The sequence below is a fragment of the Schistocerca serialis genome, unplaced genomic scaffold (genome assembly GCF_023864345.2).
Source record: "Schistocerca serialis cubense isolate TAMUIC-IGC-003099 unplaced genomic scaffold, iqSchSeri2.2 HiC_scaffold_1027, whole genome shotgun sequence".
Lineage (NCBI taxonomy): Eukaryota > Metazoa > Arthropoda > Insecta > Orthoptera > Acrididae > Schistocerca > Schistocerca serialis.
The window spans coordinates 1-27,564 of record NW_026047214.1 but is presented as its reverse complement, the minus strand read 5'-3'; the positions used below and the strand labels follow the sequence as shown (position 1 = coordinate 27,564).

The following is a 27,564-nucleotide window of genomic DNA, read 5'->3' as shown; positions in this document are numbered from 1 at the left end:
TATCAGCCCTCTGTAATAAAAGACCGAGTCAACGATGAACTTGAACGGGCGCCATCGGACGTCCGCCCCTAACAAATGCAACGAAAGAAATGGGAACAAAAAAAAAAAAAAAAAAAATTGGTGAATGCTCGCTTAGCATGCGGACGGCTCGGGTTAGATTCCCGGCTGATGCATCGTTCTGCTGTTCTCGCTATAACGCTGCCGCGCCGATTCCTCGCCTGAGCTGCGCCAGCCTCAGGAATGTATAGCAGGATTCGCTGTGAGAAGAACCATACACGCAGCACGCAATAGACCGTACTTGAACGGTCGCGTGCTATTTCTGAACTCTGACGTCGGCCTGGCCCAACAGGCCGCTGTGTTCAGGTGCCGCAAGGGCGATGTACTGTAAACTCGGGCAGTGCTGCGTTCCGTTGAAAAAGCTGCGGCAGCAGTTTAATCTAGCAAGTAGGGAAAGCACGTGTAGCAACACAACAGATTCTTGAGAAAGCGCAAACTATCTCTAATATGAGAGACTTACCAAGTTTCCTGTAACGATACTTGCAACGTGCCTCGGTAGCGCAGTAGGTAGCGCGTAAGTCTCATAATCTTAAGGTCGTGAGTTCGATCCTCACCCGGGGCATTTAATTTGCTGTACATCATGGCTGAATTAACGGCGTTGCTGTTGCTAGGGAACGAACTTAATTGTCGTTCGTTATCCACAAGGAGTCTACGCCTCAGCGTCAATATGTTTATTTCCAATTATGACAACGTACAACTTTGATCTTTCTCTTCCCTTGTTAGGAGTAAAATAATGAATAGTCAATTTCGAGCTGTGCGCCATGCCAGTCTGTAGGCGCAAATATGCTCGCAAACGGAGAACTGCACTGAGTCCAGATTCAGCACGAAATACGAGAGGAGACGGAGAAAACCTCACGCTTGTCGACCAAATCCGGTGTGGTCTAGTGGCTAGGATACCTGGCTTTCACCCAGGAGGCCCGGGTTCGATTCCCGGTACCGGAACGGAAGTTTTTGCGCACTCAACGATCCATGTTTTGGCCTTCGAACTGTCGTTTGTCGCCCACCTTCCGAAGCTTCGACCGAACGTAATCGGGGAAAACAGGCACATGATGCAATTACTGTCGGCACCGGAATAAAGGGAGAAGAGGCACTGGTCCGCTGTTGGGCTGCTACCAGCGTCAGTGGGAAGTCGGTGAAGTCGCCAGTTACGCCAGAAGCCAGAAATTACCGTAGTACGCCTACACACGCGTTCCAGTTATCTACATTGCTTGCAGCCGCTCCATCCACAACGAGCGTGAGCCCGGATAGCTCAGTCGGTAGAGCATTAGGCTTTTAACCTAAGGGTCCAGGGTTCAAGTCCCTGTCCGGGCGAAGATTTTAACGTTTCCGTAATGGCTCGTCTCGTAGCGACGGTAGCCCTGCCGTAATCAGTGCACGGAGTTCGTTTCCTGTCAACATTCTGCGCAGACCGGTTGGGTTTTTCACGATTCCAGGGAAACTTCCGTTACGAGCAGTCGTGGCCGAGTGGTTAAGGCGTCTGACTAGAAATCAGATTCCCTCTGGGAGCGTAGGTTCGAGTCCTACCGACTGCGTCGGTTTTTTCTTTTTTTGTTTAAGAACAACGAGCAGAAAATTTCGCAGATTGCCTGTCGTTTTGGTACCTCTCCACACCTCGCCTCTCACAGCCGTTTATAGTGCCTGTCCTTTTGATAAGGGCGAATTCCAAGCGTCAGCTTTCGCGTCAGCCGAGCAAAGTCGGGACAAGTCGGGACATACTACAGGATGGCCTGCGTGGAGCTACGACGAAAAAAACCTTCATTTAACAGCACGCGGCTCACATACTCATACGAAAAAACTAGCGCCACTTGCGGTGGCCGGGAATCGAACCCGGATCAACTGCTTGGAAGGCAACTATGCTCACCATTACACCACCACCGCACAGCCGATGCTCGCAACGCCCCGCTGTGTCGGCTTCCTGCCCGCCAGCAGCGGCCCACGGTGATAGTAGCTGCAGGCGCTTTACGAGGTAGGAGGGTGCATCCACACGCATTCGGGTAGCGCCTCCACGCACGCTGCGTCTTTGGACAAGACTAGTCGCCGCGGCCGCAAGGTTACTCACACGATAGAGATGAGCATTCGTTTTAAGGCAGTGTAGTGGAGCACTCCGCGTGTGTAGCACTTTTTTCGGTTGTATCCGACGTCGCTGGGTGGCAATCCCACTTTCCCCTGCAGAAAAGTGCTCGGGAAGCACGGGCAGCTTGTCGAGCATCGGTGGTTCAATGGCATGTGCCTCAGTAGTGCAGTAGGCAGCGCGTAAGTCTCATAATCTTAAGGCTTGCCGGCACGATAGCTCAGCGTGTTCGGTCTGAGAGTTATCAGCCCTCTGTAATAAAAGACCGAGTCAACGATGAACTTGAACGGGCGCCATCGGACGTCCGCCCCTAACAAATGCAACGAAAGAAATGGGAACAAAAAAAAAAAAAAAAAAATTGGTGAATGCTCGCTTAGCATGCGGACGGCTCGGGTTAGATTCCCGGCTGATGCATCGTTCTGCTGTTCTCGCTATAACGCTGCCGCGCCGATTCCTCGCCTGAGCTGCGCCAGCCTCAGGAATGTATAGCAGGATTCGCTGTGAGAAGAACCATACACGCAGCACGCAATAGACCGTACTTGAACGGTCGCGTGCTATTTCTGAACTCTGACGTCGGCCTGGCCCAACAGGCCGCTGTGTTCAGGTGCCGCAAGGGCGATGTACTGTAAACTCGGGCAGTGCTGCGTTCCGTTGAAAAAGCTGCGGCAGCAGTTTAATCTAGCAAGTAGGGAAAGCACGTGTAGCAACACAACAGATTCTTGAGAAAGCGCAAACTATCTCTAATATGAGAGACTTACCAAGTTTCCTGTAACGATACTTGCAACGTGCCTCGGTAGCGCAGTAGGTAGCGCGTAAGTCTCATAATCTTAAGGTCGTGAGTTCGATCCTCACCCGGGGCATTTAATTTGCTGTACATCATGGCTGAATTAACGGCGTTGCTGTTGCTAGGGAACGAACTTAATTGTCGTTCGTTATCCACAAGGAGTCTACGCCTCAGCGTCAATATGTTTATTTCCAATTATGACAACGTACAACTTTGATCTTTCTCTTCCCTTGTTAGGAGTAAAATAATGAATAGTCAATTTCGAGCTGTGCGCCATGCCAGTCTGTAGGCGCAAATATGCTCGCAAACGGAGAACTGCACTGAGTCCAGATTCAGCACGAAATACGAGAGGAGACGGAGAAAACCTCACGCTTGTCGACCAAATCCGGTGTGGTCTAGTGGCTAGGATACCTGGCTTTCACCCAGGAGGCCCGGGTTCGATTCCCGGTACCGGAACGGAAGTTTTTGCGCACTCAACGATCCATGTTTTGGCCTTCGAACTGTCGTTTGTCGCCCACCTTCCGAAGCTTCGACCGAACGTAATCGGGGAAAACAGGCACATGATGCAATTACTGTCGGCACCGGAATAAAGGGAGAAGAGGCACTGGTCCGCTGTTGGGCTGCTACCAGCGTCAGTGGGAAGTCGGTGAAGTCGCCAGTTACGCCAGAAGCCAGAAATTACCGTAGTACGCCTACACACGCGTTCCAGTTATCTACATTGCTTGCAGCCGCTCCATCCACAACGAGCGTGAGCCCGGATAGCTCAGTCGGTAGAGCATTAGGCTTTTAACCTAAGGGTCCAGGGTTCAAGTCCCTGTCCGGGCGAAGATTTTAACGTTTCCGTAATGGCTCGTCTCGTAGCGACGGTAGCCCTGCCGTAATCAGTGCACGGAGTTCGTTTCCTGTCAACATTCTGCGCAGACCGGTTGGGTTTTTCACGATTCCAGGGAAACTTCCGTTACGAGCAGTCGTGGCCGAGTGGTTAAGGCGTCTGACTAGAAATCAGATTCCCTCTGCGAGCGTAGGTTCGAGTCCTACCGACTGCGTCGGTTTTTTCTTTTTTTGTTTAAGAACAACGAGCAGAAAATTTCGCAGATTGCCTGTCGTTTTGGTACCTCTCCACACCTCGCCTCTCACAGCCGTTTATAGTGCCTGTCCTTTTGATAAGGGCGAATTCCAAGCGTCAGCTTTCGCGTCAGCCGAGCAAAGTCGGGACAAGTCGGGACATACTACAGGATGGCCTGCGTGGAGCTACGACGAAAAAAACCTTCATTTAACAGCACGCGGCTCACATACTCATACGAAAAAACTAGCGCCACTTGCGGTGGCCAGGAATCGAACCCGGATCAACTGCTTGGAAGGCAACTATGCTCACCATTACACCACCACCGCACAGCCGATGCTCGCAACGCCCCGCTGTGTCGGCTTCCTGCCCGCCAGCAGCGGCCCACGGTGATAGTAGCTGCAGGCGCTTTACGAGGTAGGAGGGTGCATCCACACGCATTCGGGTAGCGCCTCCACGCACGCTGCGTCTTTGGACAAGACTAGTCGCCGCGGCCGCAAGGTTACTCACACGATAGAGATGAGCATTCGTTTTAAGGCAGTGTAGTGGAGCACTCCGCGTGTGTAGCACTTTTTTCGGTTGTATCCGACGTCGCTGGGTGGCAATCCCACTTTCCCCTGCAGAAAAGTGCTCGGGAAGCACGGGCAGCTTGTCGAGCATCGGTGGTTCAATGGCATGTGCCTCAGTAGTGCAGTAGGCAGCGCGTAAGTCTCATAATCTTAAGGCTTGCCGGCACGATAGCTCAGCGTGTTCGGTCTGAGAGTTATCAGCCCTCTGTAATAAAAGACCGAGTCAACGATGAACTTGAACGGGCGCCATCGGACGTCCGCCCCTAACAAATGCAACGAAAGAAATGGGAACAAAAAAAAAAAAAAAAAAAATTGGTGAATGCTCGCTTAGCATGCGGACGGCTCGGGTTAGATTCCCGGCTGATGCATCGTTCTGCTGTTCTCGCTATAACGCTGCCGCGCCGATTCCTCGCCTGAGCTGCGCCAGCCTCAGGAATGTATAGCAGGATTCGCTGTGAGAAGAACCATACACGCAGCACGCAATAGACCGTACTTGAACGGTCGCGTGCTATTTCTGAACTCTGACGTCGGCCTGGCCCAACAGGCCGCTGTGTTCAGGTGCCGCAAGGGCGATGTACTGTAAACTCGGGCAGTGCTGCGTTCCGTTGAAAAAGCTGCGGCAGCAGTTTAATCTAGCAAGTAGGGAAAGCACGTGTAGCAACACAACAGATTCTTGAGAAAGCGCAAACTATCTCTAATATGAGAGACTTACCAAGTTTCCTGTAACGATACTTGCAACGTGCCTCGGTAGCGCAGTAGGTAGCGCGTAAGTCTCATAATCTTAAGGTCGTGAGTTCGATCCTCACCCGGGGCATTTAATTTGCTGTACATCATGGCTGAATTAACGGCGTTGCTGTTGCTAGGGAACGAACTTAATTGTCGTTCGTTATCCACAAGGAGTCTACGCCTCAGCGTCAATATGTTTATTTCCAATTATGACAACGTACAACTTTGATCTTTCTCTTCCCTTGTTAGGAGTAAAATAATGAATAGTCAATTTCGAGCTGTGCGCCATGCCAGTCTGTAGGCGCAAATATGCTCGCAAACGGAGAACTGCACTGAGTCCAGATTCAGCACGAAATACGAGAGGAGACGGAGAAAACCTCACGCTTGTCGACCAAATCCGGTGTGGTCTAGTGGCTAGGATACCTGGCTTTCACCCAGGAGGCCCGGGTTCGATTCCCGGTACCGGAACGGAAGTTTTTGCGCACTCAACGATCCATGTTTTGGCCTTCGAACTGTCGTTTGTCGCCCACCTTCCGAAGCTTCGACCGAACGTAATCGGGGAAAACAGGCACATGATGCAATTACTGTCGGCACCGGAATAAAGGGAGAAGAGGCACTGGTCCGCTGTTGGGCTGCTACCAGCGTCAGTGGGAAGTCGGTGAAGTCGCCAGTTACGCCAGAAGCCAGAAATTACCGTAGTACGCCTACACACGCGTTCCAGTTATCTACATTGCTTGCAGCCGCTCCATCCACAACGAGCGTGAGCCCGGATAGCTCAGTCGGTAGAGCATTAGGCTTTTAACCTAAGGGTCCAGGGTTCAAGTCCCTGTCCGGGCGAAGATTTTAACGTTTCCGTAATGGCTCGTCTCGTAGCGACGGTAGCCCTGCCGTAATCAGTGCACGGAGTTCGTTTCCTGTCAACATTCTGCGCAGACCGGTTGGGTTTTTCACGATTCCAGGGAAACTTCCGTTACGAGCAGTCGTGGCCGAGTGGTTAAGGCGTCTGACTAGAAATCAGATTCCCTCTGGGAGCGTAGGTTCGAGTCCTACCGACTGCGTCGGTTTTTTCTTTTTTTGTTTAAGAACAACGAGCAGAAAATTTCGCAGATTGCCTGTCGTTTTGGTACCTCTCCACACCTCGCCTCTCACAGCCGTTTATAGTGCCTGTCCTTTTGATAAGGGCGAATTCCAAGCGTCAGCTTTCGCGTCAGCCGAGCAAAGTCGGGACAAGTCGGGACATACTACAGGATGGCCTGCGTGGAGCTACGACGAAAAAAACCTTCATTTAACAGCACGCGGCTCACATACTCATACGAAAAAACTAGCGCCACTTGCGGTGGCCGGGAATCGAACCCGGATCAACTGCTTGGAAGGCAACTATGCTCACCATTACACCACCACCGCACAGCCGATGCTCGCAACGCCCCGCTGTGTCGGCTTCCTGCCCGCCAGCAGCGGCCCACGGTGATAGTAGCTGCAGGCGCTTTACGAGGTAGGAGGGTGCATCCACACGCATTCGGGTAGCGCCTCCACGCACGCTGCGTCTTTGGACAAGACTAGTCGCCGCGGCCGCAAGGTTACTCACACGATAGAGATGAGCATTCGTTTTAAGGCAGTGTAGTGGAGCACTCCGCGTGTGTAGCACTTTTTTCGGTTGTATCCGACGTCGCTGGGTGGCAATCCCACTTTCCCCTGCAGAAAAGTGCTCGGGAAGCACGGGCAGCTTGTCGAGCATCGGTGGTTCAATGGCATGTGCCTCAGTAGTGCAGTAGGCAGCGCGTAAGTCTCATAATCTTAAGGCTTGCCGGCACGATAGCTCAGCGTGTTCGGTCTGAGAGTTATCAGCCCTCTGTAATAAAAGACCGAGTCAACGATGAACTTGAACGGGCGCCATCGGACGTCCGCCCCTAACAAATGCAACGAAAGAAATGGGAACAAAAAAAAAAAAAAAAAAATTGGTGAATGCTCGCTTAGCATGCGGACGGCTCGGGTTAGATTCCCGGCTGATGCATCGTTCTGCTGTTCTCGCTATAACGCTGCCGCGCCGATTCCTCGCCTGAGCTGCGCCAGCCTCAGGAATGTATAGCAGGATTCGCTGTGAGAAGAACCATACACGCAGCACGCAATAGACCGTACTTGAACGGTCGCGTGCTATTTCTGAACTCTGACGTCGGCCTGGCCCAACAGGCCGCTGTGTTCAGGTGCCGCAAGGGCGATGTACTGTAAACTCGGGCAGTGCTGCGTTCCGTTGAAAAAGCTGCGGCAGCAGTTTAATCTAGCAAGTAGGGAAAGCACGTGTAGCAACACAACAGATTCTTGAGAAAGCGCAAACTATCTCTAATATGAGAGACTTACCAAGTTTCCTGTAACGATACTTGCAACGTGCCTCGGTAGCGCAGTAGGTAGCGCGTAAGTCTCATAATCTTAAGGTCGTGAGTTCGATCCTCACCCGGGGCATTTAATTTGCTGTACATCATGGCTGAATTAACGGCGTTGCTGTTGCTAGGGAACGAACTTAATTGTCGTTCGTTATCCACAAGGAGTCTACGCCTCAGCGTCAATATGTTTATTTCCAATTATGACAACGTACAACTTTGATCTTTCTCTTCCCTTGTTAGGAGTAAAATAATGAATAGTCAATTTCGAGCTGTGCGCCATGCCAGTCTGTAGGCGCAAATATGCTCGCAAACGGAGAACTGCACTGAGTCCAGATTCAGCACGAAATACGAGAGGAGACGGAGAAAACCTCACGCTTGTCGACCAAATCCGGTGTGGTCTAGTGGCTAGGATACCTGGCTTTCACCCAGGAGGCCCGGGTTCGATTCCCGGTACCGGAACGGAAGTTTTTGCGCACTCAACGATCCATGTTTTGGCCTTCGAACTGTCGTTTGTCGCCCACCTTCCGAAGCTTCGACCGAACGTAATCGGGGAAAACAGGCACATGATGCAATTACTGTCGGCACCGGAATAAAGGGAGAAGAGGCACTGGTCCGCTGTTGGGCTGCTACCAGCGTCAGTGGGAAGTCGGTGAAGTCGCCAGTTACGCCAGAAGCCAGAAATTACCGTAGTACGCCTACACACGCGTTCCAGTTATCTACATTGCTTGCAGCCGCTCCATCCACAACGAGCGTGAGCCCGGATAGCTCAGTCGGTAGAGCATTAGGCTTTTAACCTAAGGGTCCAGGGTTCAAGTCCCTGTCCGGGCGAAGATTTTAACGTTTCCGTAATGGCTCGTCTCGTAGCGACGGTAGCCCTGCCGTAATCAGTGCACGGAGTTCGTTTCCTGTCAACATTCTGCGCAGACCGGTTGGGTTTTTCACGATTCCAGGGAAACTTCCGTTACGAGCAGTCGTGGCCGAGTGGTTAAGGCGTCTGACTAGAAATCAGATTCCCTCTGGGAGCGTAGGTTCGAGTCCTACCGACTGCGTCGGTTTTTTCTTTTTTTGTTTAAGAACAACGAGCAGAAAATTTCGCAGATTGCCTGTCGTTTTGGTACCTCTCCACACCTCGCCTCTCACAGCCGTTTATAGTGCCTGTCCTTTTGATAAGGGCGAATTCCAAGCGTCAGCTTTCGCGTCAGCCGAGCAAAGTCGGGACAAGTCGGGACATACTACAGGATGGCCTGCGTGGAGCTACGACGAAAAAAACCTTCATTTAACAGCACGCGGCTCACATACTCATACGAAAAAACTAGCGCCACTTGCGGTGGCCGGGAATCGAACCCGGATCAACTGCTTGGAAGGCAACTATGCTCACCATTACACCACCACCGCACAGCCGATGCTCGCAACGCCCCGCTGTGTCGGCTTCCTGCCCGCCAGCAGCGGCCCACGGTGATAGTAGCTGCAGGCGCTTTACGAGGTAGGAGGGTGCATCCACACGCATTCGGGTAGCGCCTCCACGCACGCTGCGTCTTTGGACAAGACTAGTCGCCGCGGCCGCAAGGTTACTCACACGATAGAGATGAGCATTCGTTTTAAGGCAGTGTAGTGGAGCACTCCGCGTGTGTAGCACTTTTTTCGGTTGTATCCGACGTCGCTGGGTGGCAATCCCACTTTCCCCTGCAGAAAAGTGCTCGGGAAGCACGGGCAGCTTGTCGAGCATCGGTGGTTCAATGGCATGTGCCTCAGTAGTGCAGTAGGCAGCGCGTAAGTCTCATAATCTTAAGGCTTGCCGGCACGATAGCTCAGCGTGTTCGGTCTGAGAGTTATCAGCCCTCTGTAATAAAAGACCGAGTCAACGATGAACTTGAACGGGCGCCATCGGACGTCCGCCCCTAACAAATGCAACGAAAGAAATGGGAACAAAAAAAAAAAAAAAAAATTGGTGAATGCTCGCTTAGCATGCGGACGGCTCGGGTTAGATTCCCGGCTGATGCATCGTTCTGCTGTTCTCGCTATAACGCTGCCGCGCCGATTCCTCGCCTGAGCTGCGCCAGCCCCAGGAATGTATAGCAGGATTCGCTGTGAGAAGAACCATACACGCAGCACGCAATAGACCGTACTTGAACGGTCGCGTGCTATTTCTGAACTCTGACGTCGGCCTGGCCCAACAGGCCGCTGTGTTCAGGTGCCGCAAGGGCGATGTACTGTAAACTCGGGCAGTGCTGCGTTCCGTTGAAAAAGCTGCGGCAGCAGTTTAATCTAGCAAGTAGGGAAAGCACGTGTAGCAACACAACAGATTCTTGAGAAAGCGCAAACTATCTCTAATATGAGAGACTTACCAAGTTTCCTGTAACGATACTTGCAACGTGCCTCGGTAGCGCAGTAGGTAGCGCGTAAGTCTCATAATCTTAAGGTCGTGAGTTCGATCCTCACCCGGGGCATTTAATTTGCTGTACATCATGGCTGAATTAACGGCGTTGCTGTTGCTAGGGAACGAACTTAATTGTCGTTCGTTATCCACAAGGAGTCTACGCCTCAGCGTCAATATGTTTATTTCCAATTATGACAACGTACAACTTTGATCTTTCTCTTCCCTTGTTAGGAGTAAAATAATGAATAGTCAATTTCGAGCTGTGCGCCATGCCAGTCTGTAGGCGCAAATATGCTCGCAAACGGAGAACTGCACTGAGTCCAGATTCAGCACGAAATACGAGAGGAGACGGAGAAAACCTCACGCTTGTCGACCAAATCCGGTGTGGTCTAGTGGCTAGGATACCTGGCTTTCACCCAGGAGGCCCGGGTTCGATTCCCGGTACCGGAACGGAAGTTTTTGCGCACTCAACGATCCATGTTTTGGCCTTCGAACTGTCGTTTGTCGCCCACCTTCCGAAGCTTCGACCGAACGTAATCGGGGAAAACAGGCACATGATGCAATTACTGTCGGCACCGGAATAAAGGGAGAAGAGGCACTGGTCCGCTGTTGGGCTGCTACCAGCGTCAGTGGGAAGTCGGTGAAGTCGCCAGTTACGCCAGAAGCCAGAAATTACCGTAGTACGCCTACACACGCGTTCCAGTTATCTACATTGCTTGCAGCCGCTCCATCCACAACGAGCGTGAGCCCGGATAGCTCAGTCGGTAGAGCATTAGGCTTTTAACCTAAGGGTCCAGGGTTCAAGTCCCTGTCCGGGCGAAGATTTTAACGTTTCCGTAATGGCTCGTCTCGTAGCGACGGTAGCCCTGCCGTAATCAGTGCACGGAGTTCGTTTCCTGTCAACATTCTGCGCAGACCGGTTGGGTTTTTCACGATTCCAGGGAAACTTCCGTTACGAGCAGTCGTGGCCGAGTGGTTAAGGCGTCTGACTAGAAATCAGATTCCCTCTGGGAGCGTAGGTTCGAGTCCTACCGACTGCGTCGGTTTTTTCTTTTTTTGTTTAAGAACAACGAGCAGAAAATTTCGCAGATTGCCTGTCGTTTTGGTACCTCTCCACACCTCGCCTCTCACAGCCGTTTATAGTGCCTGTCCTTTTGATAAGGGCGAATTCCAAGCGTCAGCTTTCGCGTCAGCCGAGCAAAGTCGGGACAAGTCGGGACATACTACAGGATGGCCTGCGTGGAGCTACGACGAAAAAAACCTTCATTTAACAGCACGCGGCTCACATACTCATACGAAAAAACTAGCGCCACTTGCGGTGGCCGGGAATCGAACCCGGATCAACTGCTTGGAAGGCAACTATGCTCACCATTACACCACCACCGCACAGCCGATGCTCGCAACGCCCCGCTGTGTCGGCTTCCTGCCCGCCAGCAGCGGCCCACGGTGATAGTAGCTGCAGGCGCTTTACGAGGTAGGAGGGTGCATCCACACGCATTCGGGTAGCGCCTCCACGCACGCTGCGTCTTTGGACAAGACTAGTCGCCGCGGCCGCAAGGTTACTCACACGATAGAGATGAGCATTCGTTTTAAGGCAGTGTAGTGGAGCACTCCGCGTGTGTAGCACTTTTTTCGGTTGTATCCGACGTCGCTGGGTGGCAATCCCACTTTCCCCTGCAGAAAAGTGCTCGGGAAGCACGGGCAGCTTGTCGAGCATCGGTGGTTCAATGGCATGTGCCTCAGTAGTGCAGTAGGCAGCGCGTAAGTCTCATAATCTTAAGGCTTGCCGGCACGATAGCTCAGCGTGTTCGGTCTGAGAGTTATCAGCCCTCTGTAATAAAAGACCGAGTCAACGATGAACTTGAACGGGCGCCATCGGACGTCCGCCCCTAACAAATGCAACGAAAGAAATGGGAACAAAAAAAAAAAAAAAAAAATTGGTGAATGCTCGCTTAGCATGCGGACGGCTCGGGTTAGATTCCCGGCTGATGCATCGTTCTGCTGTTCTCGCTATAACGCTGCCGCGCCGATTCCTCGCCTGAGCTGCGCCAGCCTCAGGAATGTATAGCAGGATTCGCTGTGAGAAGAACCATACACGCAGCACGCAATAGACCGTACTTGAACGGTCGCGTGCTATTTCTGAACTCTGACGTCGGCCTGGCCCAACAGGCCGCTGTGTTCAGGTGCCGCAAGGGCGATGTACTGTAAACTCGGGCAGTGCTGCGTTCCGTTGAAAAAGCTGCGGCAGCAGTTTAATCTAGCAAGTAGGGAAAGCACGTGTAGCAACACAACAGATTCTTGAGAAAGCGCAAACTATCTCTAATATGAGAGACTTACCAAGTTTCCTGTAACGATACTTGCAACGTGCCTCGGTAGCGCAGTAGGTAGCGCGTAAGTCTCATAATCTTAAGGTCGTGAGTTCGATCCTCACCCGGGGCATTTAATTTGCTGTACATCATGGCTGAATTAACGGCGTTGCTGTTGCTAGGGAACGAACTTAATTGTCGTTCGTTATCCACAAGGAGTCTACGCCTCAGCGTCAATATGTTTATTTCCAATTATGACAACGTACAACTTTGATCTTTCTCTTCCCTTGTTAGGAGTAAAATAATGAATAGTCAATTTCGAGCTGTGCGCCATGCCAGTCTGTAGGCGCAAATATGCTCGCAAACGGAGAACTGCACTGAGTCCAGATTCAGCACGAAATACGAGAGGAGACGGAGAAAACCTCACGCTTGTCGACCAAATCCGGTGTGGTCTAGTGGCTAGGATACCTGGCTTTCACCCAGGAGGCCCGGGTTCGATTCCCGGTACCGGAACGGAAGTTTTTGCGCACTCAACGATCCATGTTTTGGCCTTCGAACTGTCGTTTGTCGCCCACCTTCCGAAGCTTCGACCGAACGTAATCGGGGAAAACAGGCACATGATGCAATTACTGTCGGCACCGGAATAAAGGGAGAAGAGGCACTGGTCCGCTGTTGGGCTGCTACCAGCGTCAGTGGGAAGTCGGTGAAGTCGCCAGTTACGCCAGAAGCCAGAAATTACCGTAGTACGCCTACACACGCGTTCCAGTTATCTACATTGCTTGCAGCCGCTCCATCCACAACGAGCGTGAGCCCGGATAGCTCAGTCGGTAGAGCATTAGGCTTTTAACCTAAGGGTCCAGGGTTCAAGTCCCTGTCCGGGCGAAGATTTTAACGTTTCCGTAATGGCTCGTCTCGTAGCGACGGTAGCCCTGCCGTAATCAGTGCACGGAGTTCGTTTCCTGTCAACATTCTGCGCAGACCGGTTGGGTTTTTCACGATTCCAGGGAAACTTCCGTTACGAGCAGTCGTGGCCGAGTGGTTAAGGCGTCTGACTAGAAATCAGATTCCCTCTGGGAGCGTAGGTTCGAGTCCTACCGACTGCGTCGGTTTTTTCTTTTTTTGTTTAAGAACAACGAGCAGAAAATTTCGCAGATTGCCTGTCGTTTTGGTACCTCTCCACACCTCGCCTCTCACAGCCGTTTATAGTGCCTGTCCTTTTGATAAGGGCGAATTCCAAGCGTCAGCTTTCGCGTCAGCCGAGCAAAGTCGGGACAAGTCGGGACATACTACAGGATGGCCTGCGTGGAGCTACGACGAAAAAAACCTTCATTTAACAGCACGCGGCTCACATACTCATACGAAAAAACTAGCGCCACTTGCGGTGGCCGGGAATCGAACCCGGATCAACTGCTTGGAAGGCAACTATGCTCACCATTACACCACCACCGCACAGCCGATGCTCGCAACGCCCCGCTGTGTCGGCTTCCTGCCCGCCAGCAGCGGCCCACGGTGATAGTAGCTGCAGGCGCTTTACGAGGTAGGAGGGTGCATCCACACGCATTCGGGTAGCGCCTCCACGCACGCTGCGTCTTTGGACAAGACTAGTCGCCGCGGCCGCAAGGTTACTCACACGATAGAGATGAGCATTCGTTTTAAGGCAGTGTAGTGGAGCACTCCGCGTGTGTAGCACTTTTTTCGGTTGTATCCGACGTCGCTGGGTGGCAATCCCACTTTCCCCTGCAGAAAAGTGCTCGGGAAGCACGGGCAGCTTGTCGAGCATCGGTGGTTCAATGGCATGTGCCTCAGTAGTGCAGTAGGCAGCGCGTAAGTCTCATAATCTTAAGGCTTGCCGGCACGATAGCTCAGCGTGTTCGGTCTGAGAGTTATCAGCCCTCTGTAATAAAAGACCGAGTCAACGATGAACTTGAACGGGCGCCATCGGACGTCCGCCCCTAACAAATGCAACGAAAGAAATGGGAACAAAAAAAAAAAAAAAAAAATTGGTGAATGCTCGCTTAGCATGCGGACGGCTCGGGTTAGATTCCCGGCTGATGCATCGTTCTGCTGTTCTCGCTATAACGCTGCCGCGCCGATTCCTCGCCTGAGCTGCGCCAGCCTCAGGAATGTATAGCAGGATTCGCTGTGAGAAGAACCATACACGCAGCACGCAATAGACCGTACTTGAACGGTCGCGTGCTATTTCTGAACTCTGACGTCGGCCTGGCCCAACAGGCCGCTGTGTTCAGGTGCCGCAAGGGCGATGTACTGTAAACTCGGGCAGTGCTGCGTTCCGTTGAAAAAGCTGCGGCAGCAGTTTAATCTAGCAAGTAGGGAAAGCACGTGTAGCAACACAACAGATTCTTGAGAAAGCGCAAACTATCTCTAATATGAGAGACTTACCAAGTTTCCTGTAACGATACTTGCAACGTGCCTCGGTAGCGCAGTAGGTAGCGCGTAAGTCTCATAATCTTAAGGTCGTGAGTTCGATCCTCACCCGGGGCATTTAATTTGCTGTACATCATGGCTGAATTAACGGCGTTGCTGTTGCTAGGGAACGAACTTAATTGTCGTTCGTTATCCACAAGGAGTCTACGCCTCAGCGTCAATATGTTTATTTCCAATTATGACAACGTACAACTTTGATCTTTCTCTTCCCTTGTTAGGAGTAAAATAATGAATAGTCAATTTCGAGCTGTGCGCCATGCCAGTCTGTAGGCGCAAATATGCTCGCAAACGGAGAACTGCACTGAGTCCAGATTCAGCACGAAATACGAGAGGAGACGGAGAAAACCTCACGCTTGTCGACCAAATCCGGTGTGGTCTAGTGGCTAGGATACCTGGCTTTCACCCAGGAGGCCCGGGTTCGATTCCCGGTACCGGAACGGAAGTTTTTGCGCACTCAACGATCCATGTTTTGGCCTTCGAACTGTCGTTTGTCGCCCACCTTCCGAAGCTTCGACCGAACGTAATCGGGGAAAACAGGCACATGATGCAATTACTGTCGGCACCGGAATAAAGGGAGAAGAGGCACTGGTCCGCTGTTGGGCTGCTACCAGCGTCAGTGGGAAGTCGGTGAAGTCGCCAGTTACGCCAGAAGCCAGAAATTACCGTAGTACGCCTACACACGCGTTCCAGTTATCTACATTGCTTGCAGCCGCTCCATCCACAACGAGCGTGAGCCCGGATAGCTCAGTCGGTAGAGCATTAGGCTTTTAACCTAAGGGTCCAGGGTTCAAGTCCCTGTCCGGGCGAAGATTTTAACGTTTCCGTAATGGCTCGTCTCGTAGCGACGGTAGCCCTGCCGTAATCAGTGCACGGAGTTCGTTTCCTGTCAACATTCTGCGCAGACCGGTTGGGTTTTTCACGATTCCAGGGAAACTTCCGTTACGAGCAGTCGTGGCCGAGTGGTTAAGGCGTCTGACTAGAAATCAGATTCCCTCTGGGAGCGTAGGTTCGAGTCCTACCGACTGCGTCGGTTTTTTCTTTTTTTGTTTAAGAACAACGAGCAGAAAATTTCGCAGATTGCCTGTCGTTTTGGTACCTCTCCACACCTCGCCTCTCACAGCCGTTTATAGTGCCTGTCCTTTTGATAAGGGCGAATTCCAAGCGTCAGCTTTCGCGTCAGCCGAGCAAAGTCGGGACAAGTCGGGACATACTACAGGATGGCCTGCGTGGAGCTACGACGAAAAAAACCTTCATTTAACAGCACGCGGCTCACATACTCATACGAAAAAACTAGCGCCACTTGCGGTGGCCGGGAATCGAACCCGGATCAACTGCTTGGAAGGCAACTATGCTCACCATTACACCACCACCGCACAGCCGATGCTCGCAACGCCCCGCTGTGTCGGCTTCCTGCCCGCCAGCAGCGGCCCACGGTGATAGTAGCTGCAGGCGCTTTACGAGGTAGGAGGGTGCATCCACACGCATTCGGGTAGCGCCTCCACGCACGCTGCGTCTTTGGACAAGACTAGTCGCCGCGGCCGCAAGGTTACTCACACGATAGAGATGAGCATTCGTTTTAAGGCAGTGTAGTGGAGCACTCCGCGTGTGTAGCACTTTTTTCGGTTGTATCCGACGTCGCTGGGTGGCAATCCCACTTTCCCCTGCAGAAAAGTGCTCGGGAAGCACGGGCAGCTTGTCGAGCATCGGTGGTTCAATGGCATGTGCCTCAGTAGTGCAGTAGGCAGCGCGTAAGTCTCATAATCTTAAGGCTTGCCGGCACGATAGCTCAGCGTGTTCGGTCTGAGAGTTATCAGCCCTCTGTAATAAAAGACCGAGTCAACGATGAACTTGAACGGGCGCCATCGGACGTCCGCCCCTAACAAATGCAACGAAAGAAATGGGAACAAAAAAAAAAAAAAAAAATTGGTGAATGCTCGCTTAGCATGCGGACGGCTCGGGTTAGATTCCCGGCTGATGCATCGTTCTGCTGTTCTCGCTATAACGCTGCCGCGCCGATTCCTCGCCTGAGCTGCGCCAGCCCCAGGAATGTATAGCAGGATTCGCTGTGAGAAGAACCATACACGCAGCACGCAATAGACCGTACTTGAACGGTCGCGTGCTATTTCTGAACTCTGACGTCGGCCTGGCCCAACAGGCCGCTGTGTTCAGGTGCCGCAAGGGCGATGTACTGTAAACTCGGGCAGTGCTGCGTTCCGTTGAAAAAGCTGCGGCAGCAGTTTAATCTAGCAAGTAGGGAAAGCACGTGTAGCAACACAACAGATTCTTGAGAAAGCGCAAACTATCTCTAATATGAGAGACTTACCAAGTTTCCTGTAACGATACTTGCAACGTGCCTCGGTAGCGCAGTAGGTAGCGCGTAAGTCTCATAATCTTAAGGTCGTGAGTTCGATCCTCACCCGGGGCATTTAATTTGCTGTACATCATGGCTGAATTAACGGCGTTGCTGTTGCTAGGGAACGAACTTAATTGTCGTTCGTTATCCACAAGGAGTCTACGCCTCAGCGTCAATATGTTTATTTCCAATTATGACAACGTACAACTTTGATCTTTCTCTTCCCTTGTTAGGAGTAAAATAATGAATAGTCAATTTCGAGCTGTGCGCCATGCCAGTCTGTAGGCGCAAATATGCTCGCAAACGGAGAACTGCACTGAGTCCAGATTCAGCACGAAATACGAGAGGAGACGGAGAAAACCTCACGCTTGTCGACCAAATCCGGTGTGGTCTAGTGGCTAGGATACCTGGCTTTCACCCAGGAGGCCCGGGTTCGATTCCCGGTACCGGAACGGAAGTTTTTGCGCACTCAACGATCCATGTTTTGGCCTTCGAACTGTCGTTTGTCGCCCACCTTCCGAAGCTTCGACCGAACGTAATCGGGGAAAACAGGCACATGATGCAATTACTGTCGGCACCGGAATAAAGGGAGAAGAGGCACTGGTCCGCTGTTGGGCTGCTACCAGCGTCAGTGGGAAGTCGGTGAAGTCGCCAGTTACGCCAGAAGCCAGAAATTACCGTAGTACGCCTACACACGCGTTCCAGTTATCTACATTGCTTGCAGCCGCTCCATCCACAACGAGCGTGAGCCCGGATAGCTCAGTCGGTAGAGCATTAGGCTTTTAACCTAAGGGTCCAGGGTTCAAGTCCCTGTCCGGGCGAAGATTTTAACGTTTCCGTAATGGCTCGTCTCGTAGCGACGGTAGCCCTGCCGTAATCAGTGCACGGAGTTCGTTTCCTGTCAACATTCTGCGCAGACCGGTTGGGTTTTTCACGATTCCAGGGAAACTTCCGTTACGAGCAGTCGTGGCCGAGTGGTTAAGGCGTCTGACTAGAAATCAGATTCCCTCTGGGAGCGTAGGTTCGAGTCCTACCGACTGCGTCGGTTTTTTCTTTTTTTGTTTAAGAACAACGAGCAGAAAATTTCGCAGATTGCCTGTCGTTTTGGTACCTCTCCACACCTCGCCTCTCACAGCCGTTTATAGTGCCTGTCCTTTTGATAAGGGCGAATTCCAAGCGTCAGCTTTCGCGTCAGCCGAGCAAAGTCGGGACAAGTCGGGACATACTACAGGATGGCCTGCGTGGAGCTACGACGAAAAAAACCTTCATTTAACAGCACGCGGCTCACATACTCATACGAAAAAACTAGCGCCACTTGCGGTGGCCGGGAATCGAACCCGGATCAACTGCTTGGAAGGCAACTATGCTCACCATTACACCACCACCGCACAGCCGATGCTCGCAACGCCCCGCTGTGTCGGCTTCCTGCCCGCCAGCAGCGGCCCACGGTGATAGTAGCTGCAGGCGCTTTACGAGGTAGGAGGGTGCATCCACACGCATTCGGGTAGCGCCTCCACGCACGCTGCGTCTTTGGACAAGACTAGTCGCCGCGGCCGCAAGGTTACTCACACGATAGAGATGAGCATTCGTTTTAAGGCAGTGTAGTGGAGCACTCCGCGTGTGTAGCACTTTTTTCGGTTGTATCCGACGTCGCTGGGTGGCAATCCCACTTTCCCCTGCAGAAAAGTGCTCGGGAAGCACGGGCAGCTTGTCGAGCATCGGTGGTTCAATGGCATGTGCCTCAGTAGTGCAGTAGGCAGCGCGTAAGTCTCATAATCTTAAGGCTTGCCGGCACGATAGCTCAGCGTGTTCGGTCTGAGAGTTATCAGCCCTCTGTAATAAAAGACCGAGTCAACGATGAACTTGAACGGGCGCCATCGGACGTCCGCCCCTAACAAATGCAACGAAAGAAATGGGAACAAAAAAAAAAAAAAAAAAATTGGTGAATGCTCGCTTAGCATGCGGACGGCTCGGGTTAGATTCCCGGCTGATGCATCGTTCTGCTGTTCTCGCTATAACGCTGCCGCGCCGATTCCTCGCCTGAGCTGCGCCAGCCTCAGGAATGTATAGCAGGATTCGCTGTGAGAAGAACCATACACGCAGCACGCAATAGACCGTACTTGAACGGTCGCGTGCTATTTCTGAACTCTGACGTCGGCCTGGCCCAACAGGCCGCTGTGTTCAGGTGCCGCAAGGGCGATGTACTGTAAACTCGGGCAGTGCTGCGTTCCGTTGAAAAAGCTGCGGCAGCAGTTTAATCTAGCAAGTAGGGAAAGCACGTGTAGCAACACAACAGATTCTTGAGAAAGCGCAAACTATCTCTAATATGAGAGACTTACCAAGTTTCCTGTAACGATACTTGCAACGTGCCTCGGTAGCGCAGTAGGTAGCGCGTAAGTCTCATAATCTTAAGGTCGTGAGTTCGATCCTCACCCGGGGCATTTAATTTGCTGTACATCATGGCTGAATTAACGGCGTTGCTGTTGCTAGGGAACGAACTTAATTGTCGTTCGTTATCCACAAGGAGTCTACGCCTCAGCGTCAATATGTTTATTTCCAATTATGACAACGTACAACTTTGATCTTTCTCTTCCCTTGTTAGGAGTAAAATAATGAATAGTCAATTTCGAGCTGTGCGCCATGCCAGTCTGTAGGCGCAAATATGCTCGCAAACGGAGAACTGCACTGAGTCCAGATTCAGCACGAAATACGAGAGGAGACGGAGAAAACCTCACGCTTGTCGACCAAATCCGGTGTGGTCTAGTGGCTAGGATACCTGGCTTTCACCCAGGAGGCCCGGGTTCGATTCCCGGTACCGGAACGGAAGTTTTTGCGCACTCAACGATCCATGTTTTGGCCTTCGAACTGTCGTTTGTCGCCCACCTTCCGAAGCTTCGACCGAACGTAATCGGGGAAAACAGGCACATGATGCAATTACTGTCGGCACCGGAATAAAGGGAGAAGAGGCACTGGTCCGCTGTTGGGCTGCTACCAGCGTCAGTGGGAAGTCGGTGAAGTCGCCAGTTACGCCAGAAGCCAGAAATTACCGTAGTACGCCTACACACGCGTTCCAGTTATCTACATTGCTTGCAGCCGCTCCATCCACAACGAGCGTGAGCCCGGATAGCTCAGTCGGTAGAGCATTAGGCTTTTAACCTAAGGGTCCAGGGTTCAAGTCCCTGTCCGGGCGAAGATTTTAACGTTTCCGTAATGGCTCGTCTCGTAGCGACGGTAGCCCTGCCGTAATCAGTGCACGGAGTTCGTTTCCTGTCAACATTCTGCGCAGACCGGTTGGGTTTTTCACGATTCCAGGGAAACTTCCGTTACGAGCAGTCGTGGCCGAGTGGTTAAGGCGTCTGACTAGAAATCAGATTCCCTCTGGGAGCGTAGGTTCGAGTCCTACCGACTGCGTCGGTTTTTTCTTTTTTTGTTTAAGAACAACGAGCAGAAAATTTCGCAGATTGCCTGTCGTTTTGGTACCTCTCCACACCTCGCCTCTCACAGCCGTTTATAGTGCCTGTCCTTTTGATAAGGGCGAATTCCAAGCGTCAGCTTTCGCGTCAGCCGAGCAAAGTCGGGACAAGTCGGGACATACTACAGGATGGCCTGCGTGGAGCTACGACGAAAAAAACCTTCATTTAACAGCACGCGGCTCACATACTCATACGAAAAAACTAGCGCCACTTGCGGTGGCCGGGAATCGAACCCGGATCAACTGCTTGGAAGGCAACTATGCTCACCATTACACCACCACCGCACAGCCGATGCTCGCAACGCCCCGCTGTGTCGGCTTCCTGCCCGCCAGCAGCGGCCCACGGTGATAGTAGCTGCAGGCGCTTTACGAGGTAGGAGGGTGCATCCACACGCATTCGGGTAGCGCCTCCACGCACGCTGCGTCTTTGGACAAGACTAGTCGCCGCGGCCGCAAGGTTACTCACACGATAGAGATGAGCATTCGTTTTAAGGCAGTGTAGTGGAGCACTCCGCGTGTGTAGCACTTTTTTCGGTTGTATCCGACGTCGCTGGGTGGCAATCCCACTTTCCCCTGCAGAAAAGTGCTCGGGAAGCACGGGCAGCTTGTCGAGCATCGGTGGTTCAATGGCATGTGCCTCAGTAGTGCAGTAGGCAGCGCGTAAGTCTCATAATCTTAAGGCTTGCCGGCACGATAGCTCAGCGTGTTCGGTCTGAGAGTTATCAGCCCTCTGTAATAAAAGACCGAGTCAACGATGAACTTGAACGGGCGCCATCGGACGTCCGCCCCTAACAAATGCAACGAAAGAAATGGGAACAAAAAAAAAAAAAAAAAAATTGGTGAATGCTCGCTTAGCATGCGGACGGCTCGGGTTAGATTCCCGGCTGATGCATCGTTCTGCTGTTCTCGCTATAACGCTGCCGCGCCGATTCCTCGCCTGAGCTGCGCCAGCCTCAGGAATGTATAGCAGGATTCGCTGTGAGAAGAACCATACACGCAGCACGCAATAGACCGTACTTGAACGGTCGCGTGCTATTTCTGAACTCTGACGTCGGCCTGGCCCAACAGGCCGCTGTGTTCAGGTGCCGCAAGGGCGATGTACTGTAAACTCGGGCAGTGCTGCGTTCCGTTGAAAAAGCTGCGGCAGCAGTTTAATCTAGCAAGTAGGGAAAGCACGTGTAGCAACACAACAGATTCTTGAGAAAGCGCAAACTATCTCTAATATGAGAGACTTACCAAGTTTCCTGTAACGATACTTGCAACGTGCCTCGGTAGCGCAGTAGGTAGCGCGTAAGTCTCATAATCTTAAGGTCGTGAGTTCGATCCTCACCCGGGGCATTTAATTTGCTGTACATCATGGCTGAATTAACGGCGTTGCTGTTGCTAGGGAACGAACTTAATTGTCGTTCGTTATCCACAAGGAGTCTACGCCTCAGCGTCAATATGTTTATTTCCAATTATGACAACGTACAACTTTGATCTTTCTCTTCCCTTGTTAGGAGTAAAATAATGAATAGTCAATTTCGAGCTGTGCGCCATGCCAGTCTGTAGGCGCAAATATGCTCGCAAACGGAGAACTGCACTGAGTCCAGATTCAGCACGAAATACGAGAGGAGACGGAGAAAACCTCACGCTTGTCGACCAAATCCGGTGTGGTCTAGTGGCTAGGATACCTGGCTTTCACCCAGGAGGCCCGGGTTCGATTCCCGGTACCGGAACGGAAGTTTTTGCGCACTCAACGATCCATGTTTTGGCCTTCGAACTGTCGTTTGTCGCCCACCTTCCGAAGCTTCGACCGAACGTAATCGGGGAAAACAGGCACATGATGCAATTACTGTCGGCACCGGAATAAAGGGAGAAGAGGCACTGGTCCGCTGTTGGGCTGCTACCAGCGTCAGTGGGAAGTCGGTGAAGTCGCCAGTTACGCCAGAAGCCAGAAATTACCGTAGTACGCCTACACACGCGTTCCAGTTATCTACATTGCTTGCAGCCGCTCCATCCACAACGAGCGTGAGCCCGGATAGCTCAGTCGGTAGAGCATTAGGCTTTTAACCTAAGGGTCCAGGGTTCAAGTCCCTGTCCGGGCGAAGATTTTAACGTTTCCGTAATGGCTCGTCTCGTAGCGACGGTAGCCCTGCCGTAATCAGTGCACGGAGTTCGTTTCCTGTCAACATTCTGCGCAGACCGGTTGGGTTTTTCACGATTCCAGGGAAACTTCCGTTACGAGCAGTCGTGGCCGAGTGGTTAAGGCGTCTGACTAGAAATCAGATTCCCTCTGGGAGCGTAGGTTCGAGTCCTACCGACTGCGTCGGTTTTTTCTTTTTTTGTTTAAGAACAACGAGCAGAAAATTTCGCAGATTGCCTGTCGTTTTGGTACCTCTCCACACCTCGCCTCTCACAGCCGTTTATAGTGCCTGTCCTTTTGATAAGGGCGAATTCCAAGCGTCAGCTTTCGCGTCAGCCGAGCAAAGTCGGGACAAGTCGGGACATACTACAGGATGGCCTGCGTGGAGCTACGACGAAAAAAACCTTCATTTAACAGCACGCGGCTCACATACTCATACGAAAAAACTAGCGCCACTTGCGGTGGCCGGGAATCGAACCCGGATCAACTGCTTGGAAGGCAACTATGCTCACCATTACACCACCACCGCACAGCCGATGCTCGCAACGCCCCGCTGTGTCGGCTTCCTGCCCGCCAGCAGCGGCCCACGGTGATAGTAGCTGCAGGCGCTTTACGAGGTAGGAGGGTGCATCCACACGCATTCGGGTAGCGCCTCCACGCACGCTGCGTCTTTGGACAAGACTAGTCGCCGCGGCCGCAAGGTTACTCACACGATAGAGATGAGCATTCGTTTTAAGGCAGTGTAGTGGAGCACTCCGCGTGTGTAGCACTTTTTTCGGTTGTATCCGACGTCGCTGGGTGGCAATCCCACTTTCCCCTGCAGAAAAGTGCTCGGGAAGCACGGGCAGCTTGTCGAGCATCGGTGGTTCAATGGCATGTGCCTCAGTAGTGCAGTAGGCAGCGCGTAAGTCTCATAATCTTAAGGCTTGCCGGCACGATAGCTCAGCGTGTTCGGTCTGAGAGTTATCAGCCCTCTGTAATAAAAGACCGAGTCAACGATGAACTTGAACGGGCGCCATCGGACGTCCGCCCCTAACAAATGCAACGAAAGAAATGGGAACAAAAAAAAAAAAAAAAAAATTGGTGAATGCTCGCTTAGCATGCGGACGGCTCGGGTTAGATTCCCGGCTGATGCATCGTTCTGCTGTTCTCGCTATAACGCTGCCGCGCCGATTCCTCGCCTGAGCTGCGCCAGCCTCAGGAATGTATAGCAGGATTCGCTGTGAGAAGAACCATACACGCAGCACGCAATAGACCGTACTTGAACGGTCGCGTGCTATTTCTGAACTCTGACGTCGGCCTGGCCCAACAGGCCGCTGTGTTCAGGTGCCGCAAGGGCGATGTACTGTAAACTCGGGCAGTGCTGCGTTCCGTTGAAAAAGCTGCGGCAGCAGTTTAATCTAGCAAGTAGGGAAAGCACGTGTAGCAACACAACAGATTCTTGAGAAAGCGCAAACTATCTCTAATATGAGAGACTTACCAAGTTTCCTGTAACGATACTTGCAACGTGCCTCGGTAGCGCAGTAGGTAGCGCGTAAGTCTCATAATCTTAAGGTCGTGAGTTCGATCCTCACCCGGGGCATTTAATTTGCTGTACATCATGGCTGAATTAACGGCGTTGCTGTTGCTAGGGAACGAACTTAATTGTCGTTCGTTATCCACAAGGAGTCTACGCCTCAGCGTCAATATGTTTATTTCCAATTATGACAACGTACAACTTTGATCTTTCTCTTCCCTTGTTAGGAGTAAAATAATGAATAGTCAATTTCGAGCTGTGCGCCATGCCAGTCTGTAGGCGCAAATATGCTCGCAAACGGAGAACTGCACTGAGTCCAGATTCAGCACGAAATACGAGAGGAGACGGAGAAAACCTCACGCTTGTCGACCAAATCCGGTGTGGTCTAGTGGCTAGGATACCTGGCTTTCACCCAGGAGGCCCGGGTTCGATTCCCGGTACCGGAACGGAAGTTTTTGCGCACTCAACGATCCATGTTTTGGCCTTCGAACTGTCGTTTGTCGCCCACCTTCCGAAGCTTCGACCGAACGTAATCGGGGAAAACAGGCACATGATGCAATTACTGTCGGCACCGGAATAAAGGGAGAAGAGGCACTGGTCCGCTGTTGGGCTGCTACCAGCGTCAGTGGGAAGTCGGTGAAGTCGCCAGTTACGCCAGAAGCCAGAAATTACCGTAGTACGCCTACACACGCGTTCCAGTTATCTACATTGCTTGCAGCCGCTCCATCCACAACGAGCGTGAGCCCGGATAGCTCAGTCGGTAGAGCATTAGGCTTTTAACCTAAGGGTCCAGGGTTCAAGTCCCTGTCCGGGCGAAGATTTTAACGTTTCCGTAATGGCTCGTCTCGTAGCGACGGTAGCCCTGCCGTAATCAGTGCACGGAGTTCGTTTCCTGTCAACATTCTGCGCAGACCGGTTGGGTTTTTCACGATTCCAGGGAAACTTCCGTTACGAGCAGTCGTGGCCGAGTGGTTAAGGCGTCTGACTAGAAATCAGATTCCCTCTGGGAGCGTAGGTTCGAGTCCTACCGACTGCGTCGGTTTTTTCTTTTTTTGTTTAAGAACAACGAGCAGAAAATTTCGCAGATTGCCTGTCGTTTTGGTACCTCTCCACACCTCGCCTCTCACAGCCGTTTATAGTGCCTGTCCTTTTGATAAGGGCGAATTCCAAGCGTCAGCTTTCGCGTCAGCCGAGCAAAGTCGGGACAAGTCGGGACATACTACAGGATGGCCTGCGTGGAGCTACGACGAAAAAAACCTTCATTTAACAGCACGCGGCTCACATACTCATACGAAAAAACTAGCGCCACTTGCGGTGGCCGGGAATCGAACCCGGATCAACTGCTTGGAAGGCAACTATGCTCACCATTACACCACCACCGCACAGCCGATGCTCGCAACGCCCCGCTGTGTCGGCTTCCTGCCCGCCAGCAGCGGCCCACGGTGATAGTAGCTGCAGGCGCTTTACGAGGTAGGAGGGTGCATCCACACGCATTCGGGTAGCGCCTCCACGCACGCTGCGTCTTTGGACAAGACTAGTCGCCGCGGCCGCAAGGTTACTCACACGATAGAGATGAGCATTCGTTTTAAGGCAGTGTAGTGGAGCACTCCGCGTGTGTAGCACTTTTTTCGGTTGTATCCGACGTCGCTGGGTGGCAATCCCACTTTCCCCTGCAGAAAAGTGCTCGGGAAGCACGGGCAGCTTGTCGAGCATCGGTGGTTCAATGGCATGTGCCTCAGTAGTGCAGTAGGCAGCGCGTAAGTCTCATAATCTTAAGGCTTGCCGGCACGATAGCTCAGCGTGTTCGGTCTGAGAGTTATCAGCCCTCTGTAATAAAAGACCGAGTCAACGATGAACTTGAACGGGCGCCATCGGACGTCCGCCCCTAACAAATGCAACGAAAGAAATGGGAACAAAAAAAAAAAAAAAAAAATTGGTGAATGCTCGCTTAGCATGCGGACGGCTCGGGTTAGATTCCCGGCTGATGCATCGTTCTGCTGTTCTCGCTATAACGCTGCCGCGCCGATTCCTCGCCTGAGCTGCGCCAGCCTCAGGAATGTATAGCAGGATTCGCTGTGAGAAGAACCATACACGCAGCACGCAATAGACCGTACTTGAACGGTCGCGTGCTATTTCTGAACTCTGACGTCGGCCTGGCCCAACAGGCCGCTGTGTTCAGGTGCCGCAAGGGCGATGTACTGTAAACTCGGGCAGTGCTGCGTTCCGTTGAAAAAGCTGCGGCAGCAGTTTAATCTAGCAAGTAGGGAAAGCACGTGTAGCAACACAACAGATTCTTGAGAAAGCGCAAACTATCTCTAATATGAGAGACTTACCAAGTTTCCTGTAACGATACTTGCAACGTGCCTCGGTAGCGCAGTAGGTAGCGCGTAAGTCTCATAATCTTAAGGTCGTGAGTTCGATCCTCACCCGGGGCATTTAATTTGCTGTACATCATGGCTGAATTAACGGCGTTGCTGTTGCTAGGGAACGAACTTAATTGTCGTTCGTTATCCACAAGGAGTCTACGCCTCAGCGTCAATATGTTTATTTCCAATTATGACAACGTACAACTTTGATCTTTCTCTTCCCTTGTTAGGAGTAAAATAATGAATAGTCAATTTCGAGCTGTGCGCCATGCCAGTCTGTAGGCGCAAATATGCTCGCAAACGGAGAACTGCACTGAGTCCAGATTCAGCACGAAATACGAGAGGAGACGGAGAAAACCTCACGCTTGTCGACCAAATCCGGTGTGGTCTAGTGGCTAGGATACCTGGCTTTCACCCAGGAGGCCCGGGTTCGATTCCCGGTACCGGAACGGAAGTTTTTGCGCACTCAACGATCCATGTTTTGGCCTTCGAACTGTCGTTTGTCGCCCACCTTCCGAAGCTTCGACCGAACGTAATCGGGGAAAACAGGCACATGATGCAATTACTGTCGGCACCGGAATAAAGGGAGAAGAGGCACTGGTCCGCTGTTGGGCTGCTACCAGCGTCAGTGGGAAGTCGGTGAAGTCGCCAGTTACGCCAGAAGCCAGAAATTACCGTAGTACGCCTACACACGCGTTCCAGTTATCTACATTGCTTGCAGCCGCTCCATCCACAACGAGCGTGAGCCCGGATAGCTCAGTCGGTAGAGCATTAGGCTTTTAACCTAAGGGTCCAGGGTTCAAGTCCCTGTCCGGGCGAAGATTTTAACGTTTCCGTAATGGCTCGTCTCGTAGCGACGGTAGCCCTGCCGTAATCAGTGCACGGAGTTCGTTTCCTGTCAACATTCTGCGCAGACCGGTTGGGTTTTTCACGATTCCAGGGAAACTTCCGTTACG

General features: G+C 52.1%; 58 non-coding genes across 58 annotated transcripts; 47 read left to right on the top strand and 11 right to left on the bottom strand.

Moving 5' to 3' along the window:
• Positions 1–546: 546 nt before the first annotated feature.
• Trnam-cau (transfer RNA methionine (anticodon CAU)) lies at positions 547–619 on the top strand. Its single transcript has one exon. It is a non-coding gene; the product is annotated as a tRNA-Met (tRNA).
• Positions 620–927: 308 nt separating this feature from the next.
• Trnae-uuc (transfer RNA glutamic acid (anticodon UUC)) lies at positions 928–999 on the top strand. The gene has a single exon. It is a non-coding gene; the product is annotated as a tRNA-Glu (tRNA).
• A 296-nt stretch (positions 1,000–1,295) lies between these two features.
• Positions 1,296–1,368, top strand: Trnak-uuu (transfer RNA lysine (anticodon UUU)). Its single transcript has one exon. It is a non-coding gene; the product is annotated as a tRNA-Lys (tRNA).
• A 139-nt stretch (positions 1,369–1,507) lies between these two features.
• Trnas-aga (transfer RNA serine (anticodon AGA)) lies at positions 1,508–1,589 on the top strand. The gene has a single exon. It is a non-coding gene; the product is annotated as a tRNA-Ser (tRNA).
• Positions 1,590–1,863: 274 nt separating this feature from the next.
• Trnag-ucc (transfer RNA glycine (anticodon UCC)) lies at positions 1,864–1,935 on the bottom strand. Its single transcript has one exon. It is a non-coding gene; the product is annotated as a tRNA-Gly (tRNA).
• A 980-nt stretch (positions 1,936–2,915) lies between these two features.
• Trnam-cau (transfer RNA methionine (anticodon CAU)) lies at positions 2,916–2,988 on the top strand. Its single transcript has one exon. It is a non-coding gene; the product is annotated as a tRNA-Met (tRNA).
• A 308-nt stretch (positions 2,989–3,296) lies between these two features.
• Trnae-uuc (transfer RNA glutamic acid (anticodon UUC)) lies at positions 3,297–3,368 on the top strand. Its single transcript has one exon. It is a non-coding gene; the product is annotated as a tRNA-Glu (tRNA).
• Positions 3,369–3,664: 296 nt separating this feature from the next.
• On the top strand, positions 3,665–3,737 carry Trnak-uuu (transfer RNA lysine (anticodon UUU)). Its single transcript has one exon. It is a non-coding gene; the product is annotated as a tRNA-Lys (tRNA).
• A 139-nt stretch (positions 3,738–3,876) lies between these two features.
• Positions 3,877–3,958, top strand: Trnas-aga (transfer RNA serine (anticodon AGA)). The gene has a single exon. It is a non-coding gene; the product is annotated as a tRNA-Ser (tRNA).
• Positions 3,959–4,232: 274 nt separating this feature from the next.
• Trnag-ucc (transfer RNA glycine (anticodon UCC)) lies at positions 4,233–4,304 on the bottom strand. The gene has a single exon. It is a non-coding gene; the product is annotated as a tRNA-Gly (tRNA).
• Positions 4,305–5,285: 981 nt separating this feature from the next.
• Positions 5,286–5,358, top strand: Trnam-cau (transfer RNA methionine (anticodon CAU)). The gene has a single exon. It is a non-coding gene; the product is annotated as a tRNA-Met (tRNA).
• Positions 5,359–5,666: 308 nt separating this feature from the next.
• Trnae-uuc (transfer RNA glutamic acid (anticodon UUC)) lies at positions 5,667–5,738 on the top strand. The gene has a single exon. It is a non-coding gene; the product is annotated as a tRNA-Glu (tRNA).
• A 296-nt stretch (positions 5,739–6,034) lies between these two features.
• Positions 6,035–6,107, top strand: Trnak-uuu (transfer RNA lysine (anticodon UUU)). The gene has a single exon. It is a non-coding gene; the product is annotated as a tRNA-Lys (tRNA).
• A 139-nt stretch (positions 6,108–6,246) lies between these two features.
• On the top strand, positions 6,247–6,328 carry Trnas-aga (transfer RNA serine (anticodon AGA)). Its single transcript has one exon. It is a non-coding gene; the product is annotated as a tRNA-Ser (tRNA).
• Positions 6,329–6,602: 274 nt separating this feature from the next.
• On the bottom strand, positions 6,603–6,674 carry Trnag-ucc (transfer RNA glycine (anticodon UCC)). The gene has a single exon. It is a non-coding gene; the product is annotated as a tRNA-Gly (tRNA).
• Positions 6,675–7,654: 980 nt separating this feature from the next.
• Positions 7,655–7,727, top strand: Trnam-cau (transfer RNA methionine (anticodon CAU)). The gene has a single exon. It is a non-coding gene; the product is annotated as a tRNA-Met (tRNA).
• A 308-nt stretch (positions 7,728–8,035) lies between these two features.
• Trnae-uuc (transfer RNA glutamic acid (anticodon UUC)) lies at positions 8,036–8,107 on the top strand. Its single transcript has one exon. It is a non-coding gene; the product is annotated as a tRNA-Glu (tRNA).
• Positions 8,108–8,403: 296 nt separating this feature from the next.
• On the top strand, positions 8,404–8,476 carry Trnak-uuu (transfer RNA lysine (anticodon UUU)). The gene has a single exon. It is a non-coding gene; the product is annotated as a tRNA-Lys (tRNA).
• Positions 8,477–8,615: 139 nt separating this feature from the next.
• Positions 8,616–8,697, top strand: Trnas-aga (transfer RNA serine (anticodon AGA)). Its single transcript has one exon. It is a non-coding gene; the product is annotated as a tRNA-Ser (tRNA).
• Positions 8,698–8,971: 274 nt separating this feature from the next.
• On the bottom strand, positions 8,972–9,043 carry Trnag-ucc (transfer RNA glycine (anticodon UCC)). Its single transcript has one exon. It is a non-coding gene; the product is annotated as a tRNA-Gly (tRNA).
• A 979-nt stretch (positions 9,044–10,022) lies between these two features.
• Positions 10,023–10,095, top strand: Trnam-cau (transfer RNA methionine (anticodon CAU)). Its single transcript has one exon. It is a non-coding gene; the product is annotated as a tRNA-Met (tRNA).
• Positions 10,096–10,403: 308 nt separating this feature from the next.
• Positions 10,404–10,475, top strand: Trnae-uuc (transfer RNA glutamic acid (anticodon UUC)). The gene has a single exon. It is a non-coding gene; the product is annotated as a tRNA-Glu (tRNA).
• A 296-nt stretch (positions 10,476–10,771) lies between these two features.
• Positions 10,772–10,844, top strand: Trnak-uuu (transfer RNA lysine (anticodon UUU)). The gene has a single exon. It is a non-coding gene; the product is annotated as a tRNA-Lys (tRNA).
• Positions 10,845–10,983: 139 nt separating this feature from the next.
• Positions 10,984–11,065, top strand: Trnas-aga (transfer RNA serine (anticodon AGA)). Its single transcript has one exon. It is a non-coding gene; the product is annotated as a tRNA-Ser (tRNA).
• A 274-nt stretch (positions 11,066–11,339) lies between these two features.
• Trnag-ucc (transfer RNA glycine (anticodon UCC)) lies at positions 11,340–11,411 on the bottom strand. Its single transcript has one exon. It is a non-coding gene; the product is annotated as a tRNA-Gly (tRNA).
• Positions 11,412–12,391: 980 nt separating this feature from the next.
• Trnam-cau (transfer RNA methionine (anticodon CAU)) lies at positions 12,392–12,464 on the top strand. Its single transcript has one exon. It is a non-coding gene; the product is annotated as a tRNA-Met (tRNA).
• Positions 12,465–12,772: 308 nt separating this feature from the next.
• Positions 12,773–12,844, top strand: Trnae-uuc (transfer RNA glutamic acid (anticodon UUC)). Its single transcript has one exon. It is a non-coding gene; the product is annotated as a tRNA-Glu (tRNA).
• Positions 12,845–13,140: 296 nt separating this feature from the next.
• Trnak-uuu (transfer RNA lysine (anticodon UUU)) lies at positions 13,141–13,213 on the top strand. Its single transcript has one exon. It is a non-coding gene; the product is annotated as a tRNA-Lys (tRNA).
• Positions 13,214–13,352: 139 nt separating this feature from the next.
• Positions 13,353–13,434, top strand: Trnas-aga (transfer RNA serine (anticodon AGA)). Its single transcript has one exon. It is a non-coding gene; the product is annotated as a tRNA-Ser (tRNA).
• Positions 13,435–13,708: 274 nt separating this feature from the next.
• Trnag-ucc (transfer RNA glycine (anticodon UCC)) lies at positions 13,709–13,780 on the bottom strand. The gene has a single exon. It is a non-coding gene; the product is annotated as a tRNA-Gly (tRNA).
• A 980-nt stretch (positions 13,781–14,760) lies between these two features.
• Positions 14,761–14,833, top strand: Trnam-cau (transfer RNA methionine (anticodon CAU)). Its single transcript has one exon. It is a non-coding gene; the product is annotated as a tRNA-Met (tRNA).
• A 308-nt stretch (positions 14,834–15,141) lies between these two features.
• On the top strand, positions 15,142–15,213 carry Trnae-uuc (transfer RNA glutamic acid (anticodon UUC)). Its single transcript has one exon. It is a non-coding gene; the product is annotated as a tRNA-Glu (tRNA).
• A 296-nt stretch (positions 15,214–15,509) lies between these two features.
• Trnak-uuu (transfer RNA lysine (anticodon UUU)) lies at positions 15,510–15,582 on the top strand. The gene has a single exon. It is a non-coding gene; the product is annotated as a tRNA-Lys (tRNA).
• Positions 15,583–15,721: 139 nt separating this feature from the next.
• Trnas-aga (transfer RNA serine (anticodon AGA)) lies at positions 15,722–15,803 on the top strand. The gene has a single exon. It is a non-coding gene; the product is annotated as a tRNA-Ser (tRNA).
• A 274-nt stretch (positions 15,804–16,077) lies between these two features.
• On the bottom strand, positions 16,078–16,149 carry Trnag-ucc (transfer RNA glycine (anticodon UCC)). Its single transcript has one exon. It is a non-coding gene; the product is annotated as a tRNA-Gly (tRNA).
• A 979-nt stretch (positions 16,150–17,128) lies between these two features.
• Positions 17,129–17,201, top strand: Trnam-cau (transfer RNA methionine (anticodon CAU)). The gene has a single exon. It is a non-coding gene; the product is annotated as a tRNA-Met (tRNA).
• A 308-nt stretch (positions 17,202–17,509) lies between these two features.
• On the top strand, positions 17,510–17,581 carry Trnae-uuc (transfer RNA glutamic acid (anticodon UUC)). The gene has a single exon. It is a non-coding gene; the product is annotated as a tRNA-Glu (tRNA).
• Positions 17,582–17,877: 296 nt separating this feature from the next.
• Trnak-uuu (transfer RNA lysine (anticodon UUU)) lies at positions 17,878–17,950 on the top strand. The gene has a single exon. It is a non-coding gene; the product is annotated as a tRNA-Lys (tRNA).
• A 139-nt stretch (positions 17,951–18,089) lies between these two features.
• Positions 18,090–18,171, top strand: Trnas-aga (transfer RNA serine (anticodon AGA)). Its single transcript has one exon. It is a non-coding gene; the product is annotated as a tRNA-Ser (tRNA).
• Positions 18,172–18,445: 274 nt separating this feature from the next.
• Trnag-ucc (transfer RNA glycine (anticodon UCC)) lies at positions 18,446–18,517 on the bottom strand. The gene has a single exon. It is a non-coding gene; the product is annotated as a tRNA-Gly (tRNA).
• A 980-nt stretch (positions 18,518–19,497) lies between these two features.
• Trnam-cau (transfer RNA methionine (anticodon CAU)) lies at positions 19,498–19,570 on the top strand. Its single transcript has one exon. It is a non-coding gene; the product is annotated as a tRNA-Met (tRNA).
• A 308-nt stretch (positions 19,571–19,878) lies between these two features.
• Positions 19,879–19,950, top strand: Trnae-uuc (transfer RNA glutamic acid (anticodon UUC)). The gene has a single exon. It is a non-coding gene; the product is annotated as a tRNA-Glu (tRNA).
• Positions 19,951–20,246: 296 nt separating this feature from the next.
• On the top strand, positions 20,247–20,319 carry Trnak-uuu (transfer RNA lysine (anticodon UUU)). Its single transcript has one exon. It is a non-coding gene; the product is annotated as a tRNA-Lys (tRNA).
• A 139-nt stretch (positions 20,320–20,458) lies between these two features.
• On the top strand, positions 20,459–20,540 carry Trnas-aga (transfer RNA serine (anticodon AGA)). The gene has a single exon. It is a non-coding gene; the product is annotated as a tRNA-Ser (tRNA).
• Positions 20,541–20,814: 274 nt separating this feature from the next.
• On the bottom strand, positions 20,815–20,886 carry Trnag-ucc (transfer RNA glycine (anticodon UCC)). The gene has a single exon. It is a non-coding gene; the product is annotated as a tRNA-Gly (tRNA).
• A 980-nt stretch (positions 20,887–21,866) lies between these two features.
• Trnam-cau (transfer RNA methionine (anticodon CAU)) lies at positions 21,867–21,939 on the top strand. Its single transcript has one exon. It is a non-coding gene; the product is annotated as a tRNA-Met (tRNA).
• Positions 21,940–22,247: 308 nt separating this feature from the next.
• Trnae-uuc (transfer RNA glutamic acid (anticodon UUC)) lies at positions 22,248–22,319 on the top strand. The gene has a single exon. It is a non-coding gene; the product is annotated as a tRNA-Glu (tRNA).
• Positions 22,320–22,615: 296 nt separating this feature from the next.
• Trnak-uuu (transfer RNA lysine (anticodon UUU)) lies at positions 22,616–22,688 on the top strand. The gene has a single exon. It is a non-coding gene; the product is annotated as a tRNA-Lys (tRNA).
• Positions 22,689–22,827: 139 nt separating this feature from the next.
• Positions 22,828–22,909, top strand: Trnas-aga (transfer RNA serine (anticodon AGA)). The gene has a single exon. It is a non-coding gene; the product is annotated as a tRNA-Ser (tRNA).
• Positions 22,910–23,183: 274 nt separating this feature from the next.
• Trnag-ucc (transfer RNA glycine (anticodon UCC)) lies at positions 23,184–23,255 on the bottom strand. Its single transcript has one exon. It is a non-coding gene; the product is annotated as a tRNA-Gly (tRNA).
• A 980-nt stretch (positions 23,256–24,235) lies between these two features.
• Positions 24,236–24,308, top strand: Trnam-cau (transfer RNA methionine (anticodon CAU)). The gene has a single exon. It is a non-coding gene; the product is annotated as a tRNA-Met (tRNA).
• Positions 24,309–24,616: 308 nt separating this feature from the next.
• On the top strand, positions 24,617–24,688 carry Trnae-uuc (transfer RNA glutamic acid (anticodon UUC)). The gene has a single exon. It is a non-coding gene; the product is annotated as a tRNA-Glu (tRNA).
• A 296-nt stretch (positions 24,689–24,984) lies between these two features.
• Positions 24,985–25,057, top strand: Trnak-uuu (transfer RNA lysine (anticodon UUU)). Its single transcript has one exon. It is a non-coding gene; the product is annotated as a tRNA-Lys (tRNA).
• A 139-nt stretch (positions 25,058–25,196) lies between these two features.
• Positions 25,197–25,278, top strand: Trnas-aga (transfer RNA serine (anticodon AGA)). Its single transcript has one exon. It is a non-coding gene; the product is annotated as a tRNA-Ser (tRNA).
• Positions 25,279–25,552: 274 nt separating this feature from the next.
• Trnag-ucc (transfer RNA glycine (anticodon UCC)) lies at positions 25,553–25,624 on the bottom strand. The gene has a single exon. It is a non-coding gene; the product is annotated as a tRNA-Gly (tRNA).
• A 980-nt stretch (positions 25,625–26,604) lies between these two features.
• Trnam-cau (transfer RNA methionine (anticodon CAU)) lies at positions 26,605–26,677 on the top strand. Its single transcript has one exon. It is a non-coding gene; the product is annotated as a tRNA-Met (tRNA).
• A 308-nt stretch (positions 26,678–26,985) lies between these two features.
• Positions 26,986–27,057, top strand: Trnae-uuc (transfer RNA glutamic acid (anticodon UUC)). Its single transcript has one exon. It is a non-coding gene; the product is annotated as a tRNA-Glu (tRNA).
• A 296-nt stretch (positions 27,058–27,353) lies between these two features.
• Trnak-uuu (transfer RNA lysine (anticodon UUU)) lies at positions 27,354–27,426 on the top strand. The gene has a single exon. It is a non-coding gene; the product is annotated as a tRNA-Lys (tRNA).
• The last annotated feature ends 138 nt before the right edge of the window (positions 27,427–27,564 follow it).